The sequence below is a fragment of the Physeter macrocephalus genome, chromosome 7, assembly GCF_002837175.3.
Source record: "Physeter macrocephalus isolate SW-GA chromosome 7, ASM283717v5, whole genome shotgun sequence".
Classification (NCBI taxonomy): domain Eukaryota; kingdom Metazoa; phylum Chordata; class Mammalia; order Artiodactyla; family Physeteridae; genus Physeter; species Physeter macrocephalus.
Window position 1 is genome coordinate 33,539,338 of NC_041220.1, and position 15,106 is coordinate 33,554,443.

Sequence of the window (15,106 nt, forward strand, 5' to 3'; positions counted from 1 at the left end):
CTCGTATCAGATAAAATAGACTTTAAAATAATGAATGTCACAAAAAACAAGGACGGACACTACATAATGATCAAGGGATCAATCCAAGCTGAAGATATTACAATTATAAATATATATGCACCCAACATAGGAGCACGTGAATACATAAGGCAACTGCTAACAGCTATAAAAGAGGAAATCGCTATAAAATAGCGGGGGAATTTAACATCTCACTGACACCAATGGACATATCATCCAAAGAGAAAATTATTATGGAAACACAAGCTTTAAATGACACAATAGACCAGATAGATTTAATTGATATATATAGGACATTCCATCCGAAAACAGCAGATTACACTTTCTTCTCAAGTGCGCATGGAGCATTCACCAGGATAGATCACATCATGGGTCACAAATCAAGCCTGAGTAAATTTAAGAAAATTGAAATCATATCAGTCATCTTTTCTGACCACAACGCTATGAGATTAGAAATAAATTACAGGGAAAAAAGCATAAAAAACACAAACACATGGACGCTAAACAATATGTTTCTAAATAACCAAGAGATCAGTGAAGAAATCAAAGATGAAATCAAGAAATACCTAGAGACAAATGACAATGAAAACATGACGATCCAAAACCTATGGGATGCAGGAAAAGCAGTTCTAAGAGGGAGGTTTATAGTAATACAAGCCTACCTTACGAAACAAGAAAATTTCAAATAAACAATCTAAACTTACAACTAAAGGAACTAGAGAAAGAAGAACAAACAAAATGCAAAGTTAGCAGAAGGAAAGAAATCATGAAGTTCAGAGCAGAAATAAATGAAATAGAAACAAGGAAAACAGTAGCAAAGATCAATAGAACTAAAAGCTGGTTCTTTGAGAAGATAAACAAAATTGATAAACCATTAGCCAGACTCATCAAGAAAAAGAGGGAGAGGACTCAAATCAATAAATTTAGAAATGAAAAAGGAGAAGTTACAACAGTCACCACAGAAATACAAAGCATCCTAAGAGACTACTACAAGTAACTCTATGCCAAAAAAATGGACAACCTGGAAGAAATGGATGAATTCTTAGAAAGTTATTACCTCCCAAGCCTGAACCAGGAAGAAATAGAAAATATGAACAGACCAATCACAAGTAATGAAATTGAAACTGTGATTAAAAATCTTCCAACAAACAAAAGTCCAGGACCAGATGGCTTCACAGGTGAATTCTATCAAACATTTAGAGAAAAGCTAACACCCATCCTTCTCAAACTCCTTCAAAAAATTGCAGAGGAAGGAACACTCCCAAACTCATTCAGTAAGGCCACCATCACCCTGATACCAAAAGCAGACAAAGATACTACAAAAAAAGAAAATTACAGACCAATGTCACTGATGAATATAGATGCAAAAATCCTCAACAAAATACTAGCAAACAGAATCCAACAGCACATTACAAGGGTCATACACCATGATCAAATGGGATTCATCCCAGGGATGCAAGGATTCTTTACTATATGCAAATCAATCAATGTGATACGACTTATTAACAAATTGAAGTATAAAAACCATGTGATCATCTCAATAGATGCAGAAAAAAAAAGGAATACAAATTGGAAAAGAGGAAGTAAAACTGTCACTATTTGCAGATGATATGATACTATACATAGAGAATCCTAAAGATGCCACCAGAAAACTACGAGAGGTAATCAATGAATTTGGTAAATATGCAGGATACAAAATTAATGCACAGAAATCTGCATTCCTATAGACTAATGATGAAAATCTGAAAGAGAAGTTAAGGCAACACTCCCATTTACCATTGCAACAAAAAGAATAAAATACCTAGAGCCACAAAAGACCCCAAATAGCCAAAGCAGTGTTGAGGGAAAAAAACGGAGGTGGAATCAGACTCCTTGACTTCAGACTATACTACAAAGCTACAGTAATCAAAAACAAATAATCCAATCCAAAAATGGGCAGAAGGCGTAAATAGACATTTCTCCAAAGAAGACATACAGGTGGCCAAGAAGCACTTGAAAAGGTGCTCAACATCACTATTTATTAGCAAAATGCAAATCAAAACTACAATGAGGTATCACCTCACACCAGTTAGAATGATAGATAAACCCACACACCTATGTTCAACTGATCTATGACAAAGGTGGCAAGGATATACAGTGGAGAAAAGACAGTCTCTTCAGTAAGTGGTGCTGGGAAAAGTGGACAGCTACATGTGAAAGAATGAAATTAGAATACTCCTTAACACCATACACAAAAATAAACTCAAAATGGATTAGAGACCTGAATTTAAGACCGGACACTATACAACTCTTAGAGGAAAACATAGGAAGAACACTCTTTGATATAAATCACAGCCAGATCTTTTTTGATCCACTGCCTAGAGTAATGCAAATGAAAACAAAAATAAACAAATGCGATCTAATGAAACTTAAAAGCTTTTGCAAAGCAAAGGAAAGTACAAACAAGATGAAAAGTCAACCCTCAGAATGGGAGAAAATATTTGCAAAAGAATTAAGGGACAAAGGATTAATCTCCAAAATATATAAATAGCTCATGCAGCTCAATATTAAAAAAACAAATAATCCAATCCAAAAATGGGCAGAAGGCGTAAATAGACATTTCTCCAAAGAAGACATACAGGTGGCCAAGAAGCACTTGAAAAGGTGCTCAACATCACTATTTATTAGCAAAATGCAAATCAAAACTACAATGAGGTATCACCTCACACCAGTTAGAATGGGCATCATCAGAAAATCTACAAACAACAAATGCTGGAGAGGGTGTGGAGCAAAGGGAACCCTCTTGCACTGTTGGTGGGCGTGTAAATTGATACAGCCACTATGGAGAACAATATGGCAGTTCCTTAAAATTCTAAAAATAGAATTACCATATGACCCAGCAATCCCTACTGGGCATATAACCAGAGAAAACCATAATTCAAAAAGACACATGCACCCCGATGTTCATTGCAGCACTGTTTACAATAGCCAGGTCAGGAAGGCAACCTAAATGCCCATCGACAGACGAATGGATAAAGAAGATGTGGCACATATATACAATGGAATATTACTCAGCCATAAAAAGGAACAAAATTGGGTCATTTGTAGACATGGATGAATCTAGAGACTGTCATACAGAGTGAAGTAATTCAGAAAGAGAAAAACAAATATTGTATATTAATGCATATATGTGGAACTGAGAAAAATGGTACAGATGAACCGGTTTGTATGGCAGAAATTGAGACACAGATGTAGAGAACAAACGTATGGACACCAATGGTGGAAAGTGGTGGGTGGTGGGGATGGTGGTGTGATGAATTGAGAGATTGGGATTGACATATATGCACTGATGTGTATAAAATGGATGACTAATAAGGACCTGTTGTATAAAAAAATAAATAAAATAAAATTCAAAAATTAAAAATAAATTAGTTTCACCATAATCTTTTGTGGCTTTTTTTTTTCCACATTATGTTAGTGAGAATCAAGGGAATTGTTGAATGTATTTGTAGTTCATTCATCTTCATTGCTGTATAAATATAACATTATTTATCCATTCTACTGCTGATGGATATTTGGGTTGTTTTCTATTTTGGACTCTTAAAAATAATACCACTATGAAAAAAAAAGAAAGAAAAAGTAGATTCACACCAGTATCAGTTTGTAGATTTAAATCAATTAAAATGAATTAAAATTACTTTCAGTTCCATAGTCGCAGACAGCACATCCCAAGTTCCAGTAACCATGCATGGCTAGCAGTGACTGTGTTGGACAAGTGTAGGGTTGGAGATTATCTCTTTGGGCTCCAAAGCCGGTCTATGGGTGCCATCTTCTGATTCTTTTGCTTACCTTGTAAAGGGACATCTACTTTCAGTGGAGTCACTAACTTGCACTTTAGTATTCATAAGATATATGAGCATTTTCTGTGGCCTAAAATCACCTGTCATTGGTTTTAAGGGTTAGGGGTAGGGAATTGGAAGTTTGACTTGGGTTTCAGTCCCAGCTCTGCCAGTGAATGATTTTACTTCATCTCTTTAAGCTTCAGATTTCTTGTCTATAAAATGGGTGTTCATTCATTCATTCATTTGTTCATTCCCTCATTCAACAAATATTAAGTAGTTTCTGTATGCCAGGCCTAGCAGATGAAACTCCTTCTCTTAATGGAGATGAAACTCCTTCTCTTAATGGAGCGTATATTCTACTGGGGGAGATGAAATGTAAATTAATAGAAGTGAAATATAATGTATGTTAGACGGTGACAGTTGCTACAAACAAAAATAGAACAGGGTCAGGGAATGAGTGACAAGATTGGAAGGTGTTTTCTGTCTGTTTTACATGGGGTAGACAGTAGACAGGGAGGGCCTTTGTGTGGAGGTGTTGTGTCGGCAGAGGCGTACATGGGGAGAGGAAGGATAGAGGAGGCTATCTGGGGATGGAGGATCTCGGGGATAGCAGGTCTGGCAGGAGTGGCACAGTCCTGGAGGGGGAGCAGTGAGGAGAGTGGGAGTACAGTGGGTGAGGGCCCGTGCAGCCATGGTGCCAGCGCATACCTTGCGGGGCTGCTTAGGGGATGGAGTGAGATGACGTTTGTGTGCTTTGTACACATTAAAAGAATAATGTGCCATAACAAGTGGGGATTGTTTTAGGAATGCAGGAGGGTTCAGTAGTATGAAATTTATTAAAGACATTCATCATCTTGTTAAATGTAAATAGAAAAAATCATATGATCATTTTTATAGAAAAGACATCTGATAAAATTCAGTATCATTATCGATTTTTTTTAAAAAAAGTCAAAATATAGTAGGAAAGTGTTCTTAGTAAAATATGTCTTTCTCAATCTAAAAACCATCTCAGGCTTAATAGGAAATTTGAGACCATTAAAGCCAGAAACAAAATAAGGATGTCCACTATTTTCACTCCTTATTAATGGTGTTTTGGAATCACAAGTTAATGTAGGTGGACAACAGAAAGAAAATAAAGTTATAAAGGTATAAAATCTAGTCATATATTCCTATCATTTCCAAATAAATGATAGGAATATTTGACTAGAATACCCAAGAGAATCAAGTGAAAAACTAATTATAAAGAATAAGATGATTTATAAGATAATTTATAAATGTGCCTGGATACCAAAGTAATATGTCAGCATTTATAGCTTTCATATATACTAACAACTAGTTTGAATGTAGTGGAAGAAAAAACAGTTAACCATAAAAAGGATAAAATACCTAAGAATAAAGTTAAGAAATATGTATTATGTGTGTGAAGGAGTTTAAAAATGCTTCTGAGGGATACAAAATAGATATGAAAAGGCCTGTCGTATTCTTGGATATAGAGATGCCAGTTCTCCTTAAATTAACGTGTATGTTTAATGTAATTCCAATAAAAATAACAACAGGACTTTGGGGGAGCTAAACAACCTTATTCTATGCTCACATGGAAAAATAAGTAAGCATGAATAGCTAGGCCAATTCTGAAAAAGAGATTAAAACGTACTGTAAGGCTACAATAATTGAAACATTTGTGTTACCAAATATCAAGTTAATTGGAGAAAGATGCTGTGTTTAGTAAACAGTGGTGGGATAACCAGGTGGCCACCTGGATGGGGGAAAGAAAAAGCTATTTAGAGCAATATCTCAAGTGTTAAGCCAAAATTGATCTATATGAAACAGAAATTTTAAAAATAAAGTATATTATAGAAGAAAACGTGGGAAAGTTATTTTATAATCTTGGAGTGTATATGGCCTTTCTAAGTAAGACAGAAAAGAGAGAAGCTGTAAGAGATTGATAAACTTGATTACATTAAAAAACTAACAGAAAAAATCCTGCATAAGGGAAGACAAAGAACAAGAAAATGGGGAAAAATTTTTGCTTCTCATATCACAAAGGGACTAATTTCCCTAATAAAGAGCTTCTACAAATCTATAAGAAAAAGTCCAACAACCCAGTAGAAAAATGGACAAAGGATATAGTCTATAGAAAGAGAGGTAACAGTGTCTTTTAAACATATGAAGAAGATGCTTAACTCTGCTCATTATAAGAGATAGTCACATTAGAACTAAACCGAGGTGCCATTCATCACTATTAGATGGGCAAAGATTAAGAAGTTCTATAACCTACTCTGTAGAGATAATGAGTACAAAACAATAGTCTCTTTAGTGGGCAGTTTGGCAAAATCTGTAGTATGAAAAATCTCATATCCTTTGGCTAGGAACTCCAGTTCTAGAAATTTATCCTAGGTACAAATATTGAGTACATTCCTCTAGATATACATACATTTATATATACTATGAATGTATCCTACATATACATACATATTACATTCATGAGAAAATGATTTATGTACAGAGATACTTATGTAGTAATGTTTATAAAATGGCTAAAGATTGGAAACAACCAAAATGTTCATCCATGGGAGACTGAATTAATACATTGTGTTACTGTACTGCTGTACATTAGAAAACTGTGCAGTCATAAAAAGATATCAGTGAATCTCTTTATGTATCATTTTGGAAACATTGCCAATATATGTTGTTTGGTGAAAAATGCAAGGTACAGAACAGTGTATATGATAAGTTTATTTATTTGTTAAAAAATGTTTTCTTGTTTATGAATAGATACAGGCTCTGGGGAGTATAATTTGAATTTGAATACATTCTACCCCTTCTCAAAAAAAAATTGTAGTTAGCACAGCGCCTTGCACATAGCACTTATTACTTGGTGGTGGTGATTGTTATTTTCATTGTAATCACAGGGGTCCTTTACCTCAAGAGTTGATTTTTTTTTTTTAAGATTTATTATTTATTTATTTAATTTATTTTCTAGGCTGTGTCGGGTCTTAGTTGCAGTACGCGGGATCTTCGTTGCGGTGCGGGAATCTTTCGTTGTGGTGAACGGGTTTCTCTCTAGTTGTGGTGTGTGGGTTTTCTCTTCTCTAGTTGTGGTGTACAGGCTCCAGGGTGTGTGGGCTCTCTAGTTTGCAGCACGCAGGCTCTAGTTGAGGCACACGAGCTCAGTAGTTGTGGTGAACGGGTTTAGTTGCCCTGTGGCATGTGGGATCTTAGTTCCCTGACCAGGGATCTAACCCTGCGTCCCCTGCATGGCAAGGCAGATTCTTTACAACTGGACCACCAGGGAAGTCCCAAGAGTTGATTTTTAACAGTTGGGTCTGGAAGAGGAAGCCAGTCTCACTATAAATGCTGCTTAATGGGTGCCATGTTACTCATCAAAAATGCTATATGTGGGGCTTCCCTGGTGGCGCAGTGGTTGCGCGTCCGCCTGCCGATGCAGGGTCAGTACAGGTTCTGCAAACAAAAGATGTCAAATAAGATTGGGAAACGTATATATTAAACAAAACTAAGTGGGCTTCTTTCCTGTAGGCCTTCTTCGAGCCTTTATACACATGATGCGCTTTGTGAATATTCAAGAGGGATATTTTAGAATGTAGCATTTTCCAAATCTGCTTGATTACAGAGCCTTAAACAACAATGACCACTACTTTTTTTTTCTTTAAGAAACATCTTAGGAATAGTTGTTACATTGGGAAATATCACTTAGTACTTAGATTTTGATTTTGTTAATCTTCGTTATTCATTTTGATCAGTCAGTATTCTTGATTCATTTCTGAGATGCCTGTAGTCTGTCTCTGTTCTTCCTCCTTGGTGATGTGCTGTAGCTCACTCATTTGTTTCATGGTTGGGACCTTCCCAAAGTCATCCAAATTACGCTGTGTTTCTTGAGTGAAGAAGAGAATCTATATAATTAATGTAAAATCTCAGGGATTGATTGGATGGAAACTGGAGATTGAAGCTTCATTTGGTTCCACTTTTCCCAAAGCTTTAAAAGTTTTGCTGTTTGGGGGAAATGAAATAGACTTAATGGGTAGATAGTTGAAGAATTGTGAGTTTAATGTGGAGAAGATCGCATCACCGTGGGTTGGAAGATATGGGTTCTACCTCTGTCTGCCCTAAAGTCACTTAGCTTCCTTGTGCTTTATTTTTATCATCTATAAAATTCAGGGACTGGGTTTAGATCCAACCATTTTAAGACTCTTGAGTTATTATTAATATTCTTTTTTTTAAATTAATTATTTTAAAAATTATTTATTTTTGGCTGTGTTGGGTCTTTGTTGCCGCACGCGGGCTTGGGCTTTCTCTAGTTGCAGTGAGCAGGGGCTACTCTTCATTTGCGGTGTGCGGGCTTCTCATTGTTGTGGAGCATGCACTCTAGGCACGTGGGCTTCAGTAGTTGTGGCACATGGGCTCAGTAGTTGTGGCTCACGGGCTTAGTTGCTCTGTGGCATGTGGGATCTTCCCAGACCAGGGCTCAAACCCGTGTCCCCTGCATTGGCAGGCGGATTCTTAACCACTGCGCCACCAGGGAAGTCCCTTATTAATATTAAGTGGAATAGTGAAGACTGTGGGCCTTGGTAGAACATTTTGTTCTTCTCTGCAAGTTTCCACAGGTTTTTCCACATAACCTGTCTCTGTTCGCTCTTTTGGAGAATGAAATTATTCAATAATTAACTCATCCTCAACTCCACGTATTTGAAAACTTGTTGAACTGTTCGAGACTTGTAGTTGATTGATTCATTTGTTAATTACTCTCCAGGAAAGCACTTGATTATAACACGGGTCAGTTAATCCAGTGCTATGGAAAAATCCACGCCTCCTGTAAAAACGCCCCTCTGCATTCATTTCGTCGATACAGAGAAAAATCTGTGATGTGGATGTTAATTCTCTCCACCCACAACATGCACAGTGTTCATTTGGCGGTTTGCTGTGCTTTTTGTGCACTCTTTGCCTATTAACAGATTTATGCACTCAGCACAGTAGAGGTCTGAATTCACTGAATTTATGCCATCTGGAAATGAGGTTTAAATTTTGTTCCTCTGTTGAATTTAGGGATGTGACATAGCCACTGCACAGAAGGATTCTGAGGCTGGATTTGGTTTTGCTATGTGGAGATAGCACGTTTTGTTAGAAGGAAAGCACTTGCCTGGGCAGAGATTTGGGTGTGACTGAATTGTTAACTGCCAACTTCCCCACATTTTAGCAGGAGACATATTTTGTGTTTAAATGAGATGACAATGAGAGAATTACCAAGACCCAGTGAATTTTAAGAGAGTCCTTTCAGTTTACTTGAGTTTTGTTTAACCTTGCTTTTGATGTCATTCTGTGCATTACTGTCAGGGGACTCAGCTTCCTTTGAAGTCTCAAAGTGTGGCTGCTAGCGGAATCACGATGGTAAAATATGAGTGGTTCTCCGTAAAGCCCTGATTGATACACAGGGAGGCATTATTACCTAACTAAAAGCATACGTGTGTGAGTGGCTACAATGTAGTGGAAGGGGAGAATGTATGTTAACGGACACTGAAGTGGGAGCAGTATTTCTCATGAATTAGAGATGCCCTTTCGTAATTCAAGAGTCACAGAATGAGAAAAGGCTTGAAATCACCTGAAAAGCATCTGGAAGCAATCTGTAATTCTTAAGAGGCAGTAGGAGAGCCTGTCTCTCTCCAGGACACAATGATCAAACAGTTCATGTGGGATTATGGAAGAAGTAGAATTCTCTTGCTTGTAAGCCATTGTAAAACGGCTTGCGAATAAATGCCCGGAGATTTGATTATGAATTATACTGTAAGGTCCCAGGTGCTTTATAATTGAGTAGAGTGAAGAGGGTGGATTTGAAGGTACTGACGAAATTTTAATAAGAAGAATTTGTTTATTTGCATGTCAAATGTTATCCTTTGCTTCTCATGCCCCATACGCACTCTTTGTGTGCCCAGGCATTAAAACTGTGCCTAGTTTTGAAGCTTTAGGTCAAGTTGAGGTCCCTTCCTCCATTTTATTCCCTTTCACAAAACATTTGTTATAAGAAAAGGTATTGCATTCCAAGTCTTTGAGACATCTGTAGGTCAAACACGCACACACAAAACCTCTTACAGTGACTTATAGGGAACCATCCTTTAATATCCAGGGCTGTTCCAGAAAAGTTATTATGTTAGTGAGTGGTGCATCCTTGCTACGGCAGAGATTTTGAAAAGACCTATTTGTTTTACTAGACTCTGACTTGAATTGCTCACCTTAGCCCATCTAAAGTTGGGGAAATACTTATAAATACTTCTCACTATATCAGAACAAGTTGCTTCTTGTTTCTTGCTTTGCCTAAGTGATCGTGATCGTATGTAATTACAACGTTGTACTCTGTTTTTTCTTTCTTCTTTATGTGATAAATGGCGTTTTCTCATTTATTAAAACTCAAAATTTTCTAACAGCTGACAAAATTGGGGTTAACTAAATTATGTCATTTTGTCACATTTACTTAACTCTTCTTCCCCAGTTATTGGGCATTTAAATGGTTCCCATGCTTTAACTAAGTATAGTATTTATTGTTTTCTTTCTTTTTTTTTTTTTTGTGGTACACGGGCCTCTCACTGTTGTGGCCTCTCCCGTTGCGGAGCACAGGCTCCAGACGCACAGGCTCAGTGGCCATGGCTCACGGGCCCAGCCTCTCCGCAGCATGTGGGATCTTCCCGGACCGGGGCACGAACCCGTGTCCCTTGCATTGGCAGGTGGATTCTCAACCACTGTGCCACCAGGGAAGCCCTATTGTTTTCTTAAAGATTGTTTTTTCTTGGTCATTTTCTCTGGCTTCCGCCTGTTCTGATCTAGAATAGCGGCTTCTCATGGGGTTTGTTTAGCATTTGCATTAGCTTCTGCCTTTCGTGCTCTAACTGCTTGGGGTTAGTCTCTTTGCTGTGCTTTCCTGGACACCTCTTCTCTGCACTGTTTATCTTAGGTGGGATAATTTCCCAGCCTTCTTTAAGCTCATGTTTTTCTGCTTGTACAGTAGGGATTAAGCCATGCATTTGTGTTGTGAAACTTATCTTCCCAGTTAGACCTGATGATATGAAATGTGTGTCCAAGACCAAAGTAAACTTTACCCATGGGATGGCAGAAAACTAAACTTTCAACTATCAGTGTTTGGATAGGTCAGAGGTACCAGGGAATATTTGGGGAGTATCACACTTTTTAAAAAAGCAGGTTATGCAAGTTATTTGTGGTCCTCTCCCTGCTATTTTATATTTTGTTGTCCTTATAATGTGATGCTGCTGATGCGTGGATATGGATTTATTTAGTTTCACATTTTTTTCCTCTTCTAAAAGAAGTATATAATTACTTACCATCTCTTGGAGGACAGAAGAATCCTTCTCTACTTTCTGCTACCCAGTGGGAGTCTTTCATTTCTGGCTAGCGTTCAGAATTCTAAGTAAAGATTTGATTTTTGCATATAACTTAAAAAATATATTTTTATTGATTGATTGATCTGGCTGTGCTGGGTCTCAGCTGTGGCACGCAGGATCTTCATTGCCCCGTGCGGGATCCTCATTGTGGCATGCAGGATCTTTAGTTGCGGCATGCAGGCTCCTAGCTGGGGCACCCAGGATCCAGCTCCCCGACCAGGGGTCCAACCCTGCCACCTCCCCACTCCCCCACACCCCCTGCCACTGGGAGTGTGGAGCCTCAAGCACTGGACTACCAGGGAGGTCCCTTGTTTATAACTTTTTAAAAATAATAAGTGCAATCTGAGGAGAACCCACTCAGTGCACAACAAATGGTGGTAAATATGGGGGAGAAAAACTGGAGAAATTTAGATTGGGTTTTTTTTTGCAGTTTATCAATGATTCTGGGGCTTTATTTTTTAAATCTTTTTTATTCCTTTCTGTAGGTTTTGGAAGTCTTCTTCTGGGAGTTGCCAGCAGTGCCAAGTGTTGGAGAAATCTTTTCTGCCCCTCTGATAGAGTGAAGTGAGCAAACGCAACCTAGCAGAAGGCTCGTGAAGAGAGCACTCACAGGTAAAGTCGTCTTTTCTTATTACTATTGAGATGTGTTCAGTAATAAACTTAAAAAAAAGTAAGCCTACTTGAATTTACACATGCAAGTGTTGACAGAAGAAAAATGCACAACCTGGAAGTTTCGAGTTAAGTTTTATTCGGGGACCTTACTGAGGATATAACTGAGGACTATAGGCCAGGAGACAGCCTCTCAGATACCTCTGAGGAGCTGCGGCAGAGAGTTTAGGGAGGAGCCAGGATGTATAGGCCTATTGGGCTGGAACAAAAATGTAATTGAACATCAAAAGATAACTGCTAATCACAAAAACAGACATCGCAAGTTAATGATTTTAGTGCTTTTCTATGTATGGGAAGATGTAAGAATCTGGGCTGAAAGAAATTATTCCTTAGATATGCATCTTAACTATCTAGGGCCAGTATCCAAAGCACAAAATGCTTCCTGTTTTTCTCTGTCCTGAATTCCCCTCAGGGCGTACCATCAGTGGGGGTGGGGTGGGATGCTGCAGTGGCTGATGGCTTGGTCCTTGTTTACTAGAATGGCAGCAACATTCTTTGTTTACTGGAATGGCAGGCAACATTGCCGGTCCACAGAGGTGAACATTATCTTGTTCAAAGCAGTGTTTCTGAGAGGCTACACTCTCTCCTCTTCTCAAAACATTTAAACATTTTTTCTTTGGGAACTGCATCTTGATCCTCTGGTAGCATTCTTTTAAACATCCTATTTTCTTTCTTTTTAAAAATTAATTAATTAATTAATTAATTTTTGGCTGCGTTGGGTCTTCGTTGCTGCGCACGGGCTTTCTCTAGTTGTGGCGAGCGGGGACTACTCTTTGTTGCAGTGCACGGGCTTTTCATTGCGGTGGCTTCTCTTGTTGCGGAGCACGGGCTCTAGGCACGTGGGCTCAGTAGTTGTGGCTCGCGGGCTCTAGAGCGCAGGCTCAGTAGTTGTGGCGCACGGGCTTAGTTGCTCCACAACATGTGGGATCTTCCCGGACCAGGGCTCGAACCGGTGTCCGCTGCGTTGGCACATGGATTCTTAACCACTGTACCACCAGGGAAGCCCCTATTTTCTTTCTTTTTAAACTATGTTGGAGTATAGCCGATTAACAATGTTGTGATAGTTTCAGGTGCACAGCAAAGCGACTCGGCCATACATATATATGTATCTAAACATCCTATTTTCTGTGGTGACAAATCTCAACCCTGTGAGAGTGTATTTGGGAAGTAATCTAAATGTCTTCAGAGCTACGGAATCTGGGGAGTTCTAATTTTGATCAGGAGCAATAACGTAATGAAGCCAGTTTCTCTTTTTATAATTGTATATGTGTTTGAAGGCTTATACACTGTATTGAAAGTTAATTCTAGAAAGAGGTGACTCTAAGTTTCAAACAATGGTAGTCTTGTTAAAATAAGTGATTAGACTTGTAGTTTACAGAGAAGCATATGCTATTTATTTGTATGTAAATATTGGTATTCTTTCTTATTAAAATTGATCAACCAGTCTATCTGTCAGTATTGTAGAAAGGATTCCTGTGTTTATCAGGTTGAATAAGGTGAGATTTAACTTCCTTGTAAGATATACCTCTAAGGCACTGTAATTAGCATCTTATTAGAGGTGTGTTTTGCATTGCTTCTCAGAGCGTTGTTAGAGTGCTTGTTAAAAAGCACATTGAAAATTAAAATTAGTAGGCCGCCATCTAGTGTATCAGAATCTGAATCAGAGGGCTAGGGGGAAGGGTTTGGGAATCTGCATTTTACAAGTAAATACCACCCAAGATTGACACCCCCCCCAATGCAATAAAAGCATACTTGTACCTAATCTTTGTATTTTTGGTTTTAAAGGTGTTGTAATCACCTTGATTTTTGCTTTGAATAAAACAGTGCCAGTGTTTTTAGTATACTGTTGTGACACAGGGTTGTGTTCTCAAATAGCTTATTATTAGATCAAATTAAGAATGTAACTGAATAAAACTATACTTTGAACTTTGTCTAAGTTCAAAACGGATATATTTTTCATTGGATACAAATGGATAAATCTGTTTTTTAACCTCTAGATGCCGAATACTAAGTTTTTTGAAATACCTTTATGAAATATCTTCTTAGTTTGCCAGTAAGTTGTACGTCAGATATCTTATTCAGATGGAGGGTAAAGAGTAACGGGGTAGTGTCGTGGTCCGAACGCGGGTTGGAAAAGAATTTCCAGACACAGGCAGAATGTAAAGAAGATAGAATTTATTAGAGAGAAGGGTCACTGCCAGAACAGCAGGCCGACTTCCTAGTAGTCTGGGAGAGTCGAGCCCAAACATGTGCTTTTTTATTGATCAGTTTTTATAGCCAGAAAATAAAAGAATGGTCCAAGGTGAAAATGTTGTTTACTGATTGGTTGAGGCACATACACCTTCCTTCTATAGGGTGGGAGTGGGACAGGGCAGATGCCTTTCCTTATTTGGGACAGGTCCCGTCGCCCAGGTGGGCGTTGCCCAGGTGGGCTCAGGAATTTTGTAACCACTGCAACTTGGTGGGGAGGGTGATTAAGAGTCCGGTAGGGTAGGGGGTGTGACGTTGAAACTTTTTCAGGCAGGGTCGTCCTTTGTCCTTGAAGCACCATTGTCCTTGGAGCACCACAGATAGATATTAGAGGCCCCTGGAGTCTGTGCTATGCTACTCTAGCATCCAGTCAAGCATTTTTCAGTAAACATTGTGATGAAAGCTTTGCTGTGCAATTTATGGTTCAAACAGGTGAAATACTTTCTTTATAGTGCTCTGAGATTTTATGAAGCTCTTTGAATACCCCATATGAAATGGAGAATTAACACCAAGTACTAGATTTTGATAGCATGTTATTTTCATTATCATTTACATTCTTTAGTAACCCTTCCTATAAAGTTATTAATTTTACAGAATGTAAGCTTTGTGTATAAAATGTGTTATTTTTAAAATATTTTCAATTTTACAGATTATACCTTTACTTTCAAAGATATATACAATATTATAGAATTCTGTGCATGTTAATATTAAGAGATAATACACTTTATGTAAGATAAAAATGTGACTATAGGTTTATAAGTTAAGTCTATTACAAGAAAATATTTCATTAAGTTTATACTTAAAAAATTATGTTAAAATACACAACACACGGGCTTCCCTGATGGCGCAGTGGTTGAGGGTCCGCCTGCCGATGCGGGGGATGCGGGTTCGTGCCCCGGTCCGGGAGGATCCCGCCTGCTGCGGAGCGGCTGCGCCCGTGAGCCG

At 38.3% G+C, this 15,106-nt stretch overlaps 1 protein-coding gene across 2 annotated transcripts in view; it reads left to right on the forward strand.

Moving 5' to 3' along the window:
- Positions 1 to 15,106, forward strand: part of FHIP1A (FHF complex subunit HOOK interacting protein 1A) — a 286,478-nt gene that overhangs the window by 66,971 nt on the left and 204,401 nt on the right. For both annotated transcript variants that reach the window (XM_028491776.2, XM_055085932.1), the window contains exon 4: positions 11,728 to 11,854. The gene's annotated coding sequence lies outside the window, so the exon portion shown is untranslated. The remainder of the gene's footprint in view (positions 1 to 11,727; positions 11,855 to 15,106) is intronic.